Raw genomic sequence first — 7,716 nt, 5'->3', positions numbered from 1 at the left:
AGCCGACGAGGCCTGCACTCGAGTTGAGTGTGTCCTCACAATTGGTGGCAGAGGGATTCCCACCAGGCCATAACAGGTATGGATGCACAAGGTGATCCAGTTGAAGAGCCGCTGAGTGGAGATCGGCTGACCTTTCATTCCCTTGGCCGAGGCGATGAACAGTTGCGAGGACTTTCTGAACAGCTTAGTCCACTCCAGGTATAAAGCCAGAGCCCGTCTCACATCCAGCGTGTGGAGGCAGCGCTCCTCACTGGATGCATGGGGCTTGGGCCAGAGGACCAGCAGAAAAATGTCCTGACCCATGTGATAGGCAGAGACCACCTTCGGGAGGAACAAGGGGTGTGGGTGGAGCTGGATCTTATCCTTATCAAACACCATGTACAGGGGCTTGGAGGTCAGGGCCCTGAGTGCCGAGACCCGCCTAGCTGACTGTGATCGCAGCCAGGAAGGCCACCTTCTATGAGAGATGTGACCAGGAGCACGCGGCTAGCAGCTCAAATGGGGGCCCTGTGAGACGGGCCAACACCAGGTTTAGGTCCCACTGCAGGACAGAGGGCCTAATATATGGGAAGAGATGAACCAACCCCTTAAGGAATCAGCCAGTCATAGCATGGGAGAATATTGTGTGGCCCTGCACTGGCGGATGGAAGGCTGATATGGCTGCCAGGTGCACCTTGACTGACGAGGGCACCAGGCCCTGGGCTCTTAAGGTGAAGGAGGTAGTCCAGAATAAGTTGGATCGGGGCGGCCACCAGGGAAACGCCATGCTCATCCACCCATCTGGAAAACCGAGACCACTTTGCCAAGTAGGCTCGGCACGTGGAAGAGCACCTAATTTCTAGAAGGATGCGCCGAACTCCTTCCAAGCACATCCTTTCCTTCTTACCTCACCATTGAGCAGCCACGCCATGAGGTGGAATGCCGCTAGTTTGGAGTGGAGGAAGTGGCCCTGGTCCTGGGAGAGTAGGTCTGGGCGGGACAGCAATGGCCACGGCAGGCCCGTGGGTGTTCAGTACCAATGCTGCCTGGGCCATGCCGGGGCAATCAGAAGGACCCAAACCTTGTCCGACTTTATCTTTTCCAGGACCTTGCCCATCAGCGAGAAGAGGTGAAAGGCATAGAGAAACTGGCTTGACCAGGACAGGAGAAAGGCATTGGAGATAGTGCCCCATCCAAGGCCAACCCCCCCGGGAACAGAACTGGGGACAGCGATGGTTCTGCTGAGTCACGAACAAGTCCACCTGGAGAGTTTTCCACACTTGGAAAAGTGTGCACACCTCTTGGTGGAGAAACCACTTGTGCTGAGAGGAGAAATCCCTGTTCAAGCAATCTGCCCGTGCGTTCTGGGCACCTGGCAGATGGAAGGCCTATAGGCAGATGTCGTGGGCTATACAAAAGCCCCACATCATGAGGGCTTCGCAGCAGAGGATTGGGCCTCACCTTGCCTGTTGATATAGAACATTGAGGCCATGTTGTACATGAAGACCCTGACCACCGGGCCCTCCAGGTCAAAGTGGAAGGCCTTGCACACCAGGCATACTGCCCTGAGCTCCTTGATGTTTATGTGGAGGGTTAGATCCTGAGCCAGCCACAGACCTTAGGTCTGAACGTTCCCCACATGAGACCCCCATCCCAGGTCCAATGCATCAGATACCAGTTCCAGTGATGGGGACCTGCCCCTGAACAGGACCCCTTGGAGCACGTTTCTCGGGGAGAACCACCACCATAGGGAGGTGATCACTGGCTTGGGCGCCATGAGGACTTTGTCCATCCTGTCCCTGGCCTGGGAGAACTCAGAGGCCAACCAGAGCTGGAGGGGCCTCATCCTGAGTCTGGCATGATGGACCACATAGGTGCATGCCGGCACGTGACCCAAGAGCTGGAGGCACACTCAGGCTGTTGTCACCAGAAACCTTGTGATCGTGTTGATGACACCCTTCAGAGTCTCGAACTTGTCTGGTGGGAGGGAGGCTTTGGCCGACGTGGTGTCACCTACCACCCCGATAAATTCTATGCTTTGTACCGGGACTAACGTGGACTTGGTGTTCTTTACCAACAGGCCCAAAGTGGTGCACGTGGACAGAAGGAGTGAGTTCTGATCTCGCACCTGCGACTGGGAGCTGCCCTTGACCAACCAGTCTCCAGATGGGGAAGATCTGGACCCCCCCAGCACCTGAGGTAGGCTGCCACCACCAACATACATTTTGTGAATACCCTGGGGGAAGTGGACAGGCCAAATGGGAAGACCATAAATTGGTAGTGTTACTGAGCCACCATGAAATGGAGGAAGTGTCTGTGCCCCTCAAATATATGAATGTGGAAGTATGCATCCTGCAGATTGAGGGCGGCGTACCAGTCCCCGGGATCCAAGGAAGAGATGATGGAGGCCAGGGAGACCATGATGAACTTGAGCTTCACCATGCACTGTTACAGGCGTCGCAGGTCCAAGATGGGCCTGAGCCCCCCTTTGGCCTGTGGGATAAGGAAATAGCAGGAGGAGTTCCTCTTGCCTTTGAACTCCCCCGGTGCTGCTTCCACCGCTCCTAGGCTCAGGAGGTGCCCCATCTCCTGCTCAAGCAGAGCCTCGTGCAAGGGGTCCCCCAGGAGGGATGGGGATGGGGGGTAGTTGGGCGGGGAGGAAATAAACTGGAGGGTGTAGCCCCGGGAGATGATGTTGAGGACCCATCGGTTTGATGTCAGCCGCGACCACTCCAGGAGGAAACCACACAACCAATTGGAGAAGGGAATCTTTGAGGGTGGATCCCTGATGAGAACTGGCAGGGCTCCCCCAGGCATCCCATCAAAACCGCCTTTTCCCCGCTAGCTTGCCCTTGGAGAACCCAGGCTCGGGAGCAGGCTGAGACTGCCGCTGTGGGCACCTCTTATAGTCCAGCGACTTCTTATAAGCAGTCTCGTATTTTGACTGGGTAGCCTGAGCGAGAGTCTGTTGCGGCTTGAACTTAGGTTTAGCCGGAGCCAGACCATAGAGACCCAGAGTCTGGAGAGTCGTGCGGGAGTCTTTCAGGCCATGCAGCTTTGTATCCATTTGTTCCACAAACAGAGCTTTGCTATCAAACAGGAGGTCTTGCAGAAAGGTCTGTGCCTTGCTGGACAGCCCAGATTGCAGGAGCCATGACGCCCTTCTCATGGACACCATGGAGGCCATGGACCGCGTGGCCGTGGTCACTGCATCCGAAGCTGCCTGCAGGGTTGCCCTGGCAGCTGCTGTGCCCTCCTCCACCAGCGCTTTGAACTCCTTCCTGTCGCGCTCTTGAAGGGAGTCCTCTAACTTGGGCAGGGAGCTGAACTCATACCGCCCCAGGAGAGCCTGGTGGTTCTCCACCCATAACTGGAAGCTCGATGATGAATAAGTTTTCCTTCCAAATGAGTCCAACCTCCCTGAATCTTTATTTTCAGGGTAGGGGCTGCTAGGGGAAAAATTTCTGGCACCAGTGTACGTGGCGAGCATGCACACCTACTGCTTGGCCTACAAAAGCAACAGAGTGCAGCCCTCTAGTTTACACAGTGACCCTGACATGCTATGCTGTTAAAGAGAGGTGTTAGGTTGATGGGATTAATAATGTTTTTTTTAATATTTCAGCTAGATTCAGTGCTGAAGTAAAGAGCTGGCTGGTCAGCCTGAGAGACTGAAGTTCCTTCTGGCTTCCCACACTGTCCCTGATCTGGGAGCCTCCAGGAGAGTGAGAATAGTTTAGGATCTAGGTCGGGGTGGGCACACTTTTTGGCCTGAGGGCCACATCTGGGTATAGAAATTGTATGGTGGCCCATGAATGCTCAGGAAATTGGGATTGGTGTGCGGGAGTGGGTATGGGCTCCAGAGTGAGGCCAGAAATGAGGACTTCATGGTGTGGGAGGGGGCTCCAGGCTGGGGTGGGGGGAGGTGAGGGCTCCGACTGGGGGTGCAGGCTCTGGGGTGGAGCTGGGGATCAGGGGTTTGGGATGGCTCAGGGCACAGGCTCCAGGCAGCTCTTACCTCAAGCAGCTCCCAGAAGCAGCAGCATGTCCCCACTCCAGCTGCTACGTGGAGGCATGGCCAAGTAGCTCTGCTGCACATTGGTTCCTGGACAACTGGAGCTGGTAGTGGCACTTGGGGCAGGGTCAGCATGTGGAGCGGAGCCTCCTGGCTGTCCCTATGCAAAGGAGCTGGAGAGGGAACATGCCAGTGCTTCCTGGAGCCACGTGAAGCGGCCCCCAGCCCTGCTCCCCAGCTGGAGCACTGGCACTGGGCAAGCCCCAGAACCCGCTCCCCAGTGTGAGCTGATCTAGGTTCACTCAGTGCATAGCCTGACACTTCAGTGCTGATTATGAATTTGCAACTTGTCCAGCAGGATCCAAATTGTGCTCACAATCTCCTTTCCCACAGACTGATAAGTAGTCATCCTTGGGTAACAACTTTCTGTCAATAATGACCTTTGCTGGATTTCAACTGGCAACCCAGATGTGAAAAATTTGGTGTCCCATTTCCAGTCTTCTGAATCTGCAGGCCCTTTAAATGGGCTCCTGATAAAATTGGCTCTGGCTCTGCATGTTTTTGTGTGTGAATTGACTTTAGATTTCTATTCAGATCAAAACACTTCATCTCTCATTTCAGAATTTGTTTAACATTCATCAAGGCAAATTTTTATTGAGCAAATACTACATACTCATGTAAAAATAAAGCTATAGGAACCACACCATCCTTCCAGGCAAATACTACATGGGACTCATAGACTTTGTGCATAACTTTCTAGATCAGATTTTGTTCAGAAGGGTGGTGGTTCATCCTATCATGCTCTGGGATAAACTGTGGGCAGGACTGAAACAGCTTTCTTGTGCCACCTACTGGCTCACATTATAATGTGTAAAAAATCCTTTCAACCATGTTGATGCTTAATCTGGAAGGTTCGCAAAACTGCTCCCAATGTGATTGTCTGTTAGTATTAGTAAAGTAATATTATGGCATTAAACATTCATGCTATAATTGAATCCACATGAGCAACTTTATTTTTCCCATCTTGTAATCATCTTTGGTAACAAAGCCGTAAATCTAATCAATATCCAAGTTTTGTTTTAAAATGCAGAAAAAATTAAAAGTTTGCACCAGGGTTTTCTCAAACTTCTTCAGTATGCAGATCACATCTTAATAGACGCTGTCTTGTGCACATCTTCCTCTCTTATTTGGAGTCAACTACATGTGGCAACTAAAACATTTGCTTACATAGAATGATGATGGAGTCTCACATTGGTGTGGACGTACAAGGATTCAGCAAATGCTATCATAGGCACCGACTCTATGGGTGCTCCAGCCCTGGAGCACCCATGGGGAAAAATTGGTGGGTGCTCTGCACCCACCAGCAGCTCCCTGCCCCCCGCAATCCAGCTCACCTCTGCCTCCTCCCCTGAGCATGCCGCTGTGTCCTGCTTCTTCTTCCTCCCTCCTAGCACTTGCATCGCAAAACAGCTGTTTTGTGCGGTAAGTGAGGGAGGGGGGAGGAGGGGAAATGCAGTGTGCTTGGGGAAGGAGGCAGGGCTGGGGGGGAGATTTGGGGAGGGGTCCAATGGGGCAGAGAGGGGTGGAATTAGGGCGGAGACTTTGGGGCAGGAGTGGAGTATTCACCGGAGGAAAAAAATGTTGGCACCTGTGAATGCTATAGGTGAACACATCTGTGATGTTAGACCAATGGGAGAACTGCAGGCACGGTTACATGTGGAACAGACAAGATTGTCCATGACCATTGCAGGCTGTTGTGTCCTTGCTTTGCACTGTTCATGTTTTTCACATAAAATGTTAATGCCCCTTGCTTCAAAGCAGTTAACAGCAACATGACAAATCTGCCACCGTCTTTCTCTGTCATGGATTGTTGCTTCCCAATTGCGAGGGTCAACCAGACATGCTTTCAAGTACGACTTCAGTGTGTCTATACTGTTTGCACTGGCCACCATGAGAATGGGTGCCTTGGTTTAGCTGACCATAAAATTCAGCCTTAGGTATTCTCAAGTCATCCATACATGAGGTAGAGGTGTCTTTATGTGCTCCTGCCTGGAGTACACCAAAGTTGCTGGACTTGTTGGGAGAGGAGGCTGTGCAGTTGCAGCTCTGATCCTAGCAGTAGGAACTTTTGACACCTATGAGCAGATTGCTCATGGCATAGATGAGAAGGGGCACGAAAGGGACACGCAGCAGTGCCATGCTAAGATAAAGTTGCCGAGGCAAGTGTACCAGAAATCAAGAGAGGCCAACTGTCACTCTGGTGTGGCACTGAAAACATGCCGCTTTTACATGGAGTTGCATGCCGTGCTCACTGGCGAGCCCACTGCCACCACCCAGAGCCCCTTTGACACTTCTGGGGGACTGGAGGCTGCGGCCACTGGAGTTAACCCTGAGGACGAAGGGGTGGACAAGGAGGTCAAGCTGGAGGGAGGGTTTGGGACAGGCTCATCCAATGGTGTGGCAAGCCAGAACCTCTTTTTGATTCTGGAGGGGTCTAGCCAGCCTGGCTCTGGTGCACCTAAAGCAGGAGAGGGAAGCTCAGGTAAATATTCATTTTGCTTTGATACTGCAAGGTTACATGAGGTAAAGGTGTCCTTTATTTTGTTACATGGTGCACTTGGGAGAAGGGATTGAAATTAACAACATTAGGTACTGTTTGCAACTGCTTCGCATTCCCCTGTGCAGCTGTGCGATGGGGGTCTTACAGAAAAGTTTGTTAATGCACATCAAGATCTCCTGGGAATTCTCCATAAAGACCTCCAGGAAACTTTCCTGCAATTTTCTGCCAAAGGTTCCTTGGCAGAGCTGGTTTGTTTTTTCTCCTCTTGTAGAAAACCTTGCCGTGCTAATCGGCAACTACTTCTGCAGGAACCAAAGCAGCACACAGGTGAGCAGCATATGGATCCTGTCTGAAGCCGCCCGCATTCAGGAGATGGATCCTTGCCTCTTTAGTTACCTTCAGTGTAATTTCAGCTTCGATCACCCCTCATCTGTGGAAAACAGTGCCCGTGTTCAGAATAGTATCTGTAAGCGCTTGTACTGATCCCCTTCTGAAACCACCCAGACCCATTGTCCTATCTTGCACCTCCTTCCCCCGCTCCCCTGGCCAAACTCACCACGGTCAGTGCTCTGGCTATGCTGCGTGCTTGCCAATGGAAAGTGAGAAAGCAGTGTATGCAACTTTTATGATTCAAGACTGAATGCACGCACAATACTGATTCTGTGTATTTCTTTTGCTTCTTCAGATGTGCCCTTGAGGGCCACTTCCTTCACACTGGCGGAGGACATATTTCAAGATGTGCTGCAATCGTCTGAGCAGGCTTATAGCGAGCACAGAGCATGGAGAGTGACAGTAAATGAAAAACTAGAAGTGAATATCCAGGAGAGGAGACAGGGGCAGGAGCAGATAAGAGAAGGGCAGGAACAGATGATAAAGCTCATGGAGGAACAGAGATGTTCAGGTCCCAGTCGGAACACGTGTGCTTGACTCCCCCTGCAGCCCATACAGAGCTGTGTTCCATGTCCTTCACAAACTCCCCCCAAACATTCTTTGTATGTTCCCAGCCTGCTGCAGTACCATTTGCACTCCATGCCTGGGGACATTTTCCATAATGACAGCTGGACATACCTACAGCTGTGAGATCCTCATTTCAGAGTGCTACGCAGTGTCATGTCTTTTGTAAGAAATGTTAATCTGTGTATTGCTGTTTAATAAAAAATTAATC

Source organism: Gopherus evgoodei, chromosome 1 (assembly GCF_007399415.2).
Source record: "Gopherus evgoodei ecotype Sinaloan lineage chromosome 1, rGopEvg1_v1.p, whole genome shotgun sequence".
Classification (NCBI taxonomy): domain Eukaryota; kingdom Metazoa; phylum Chordata; order Testudines; family Testudinidae; genus Gopherus; species Gopherus evgoodei.
The sequence above is the reverse complement of the archived record's forward strand: the minus strand, read 5'-3'. Positions refer to the sequence as shown.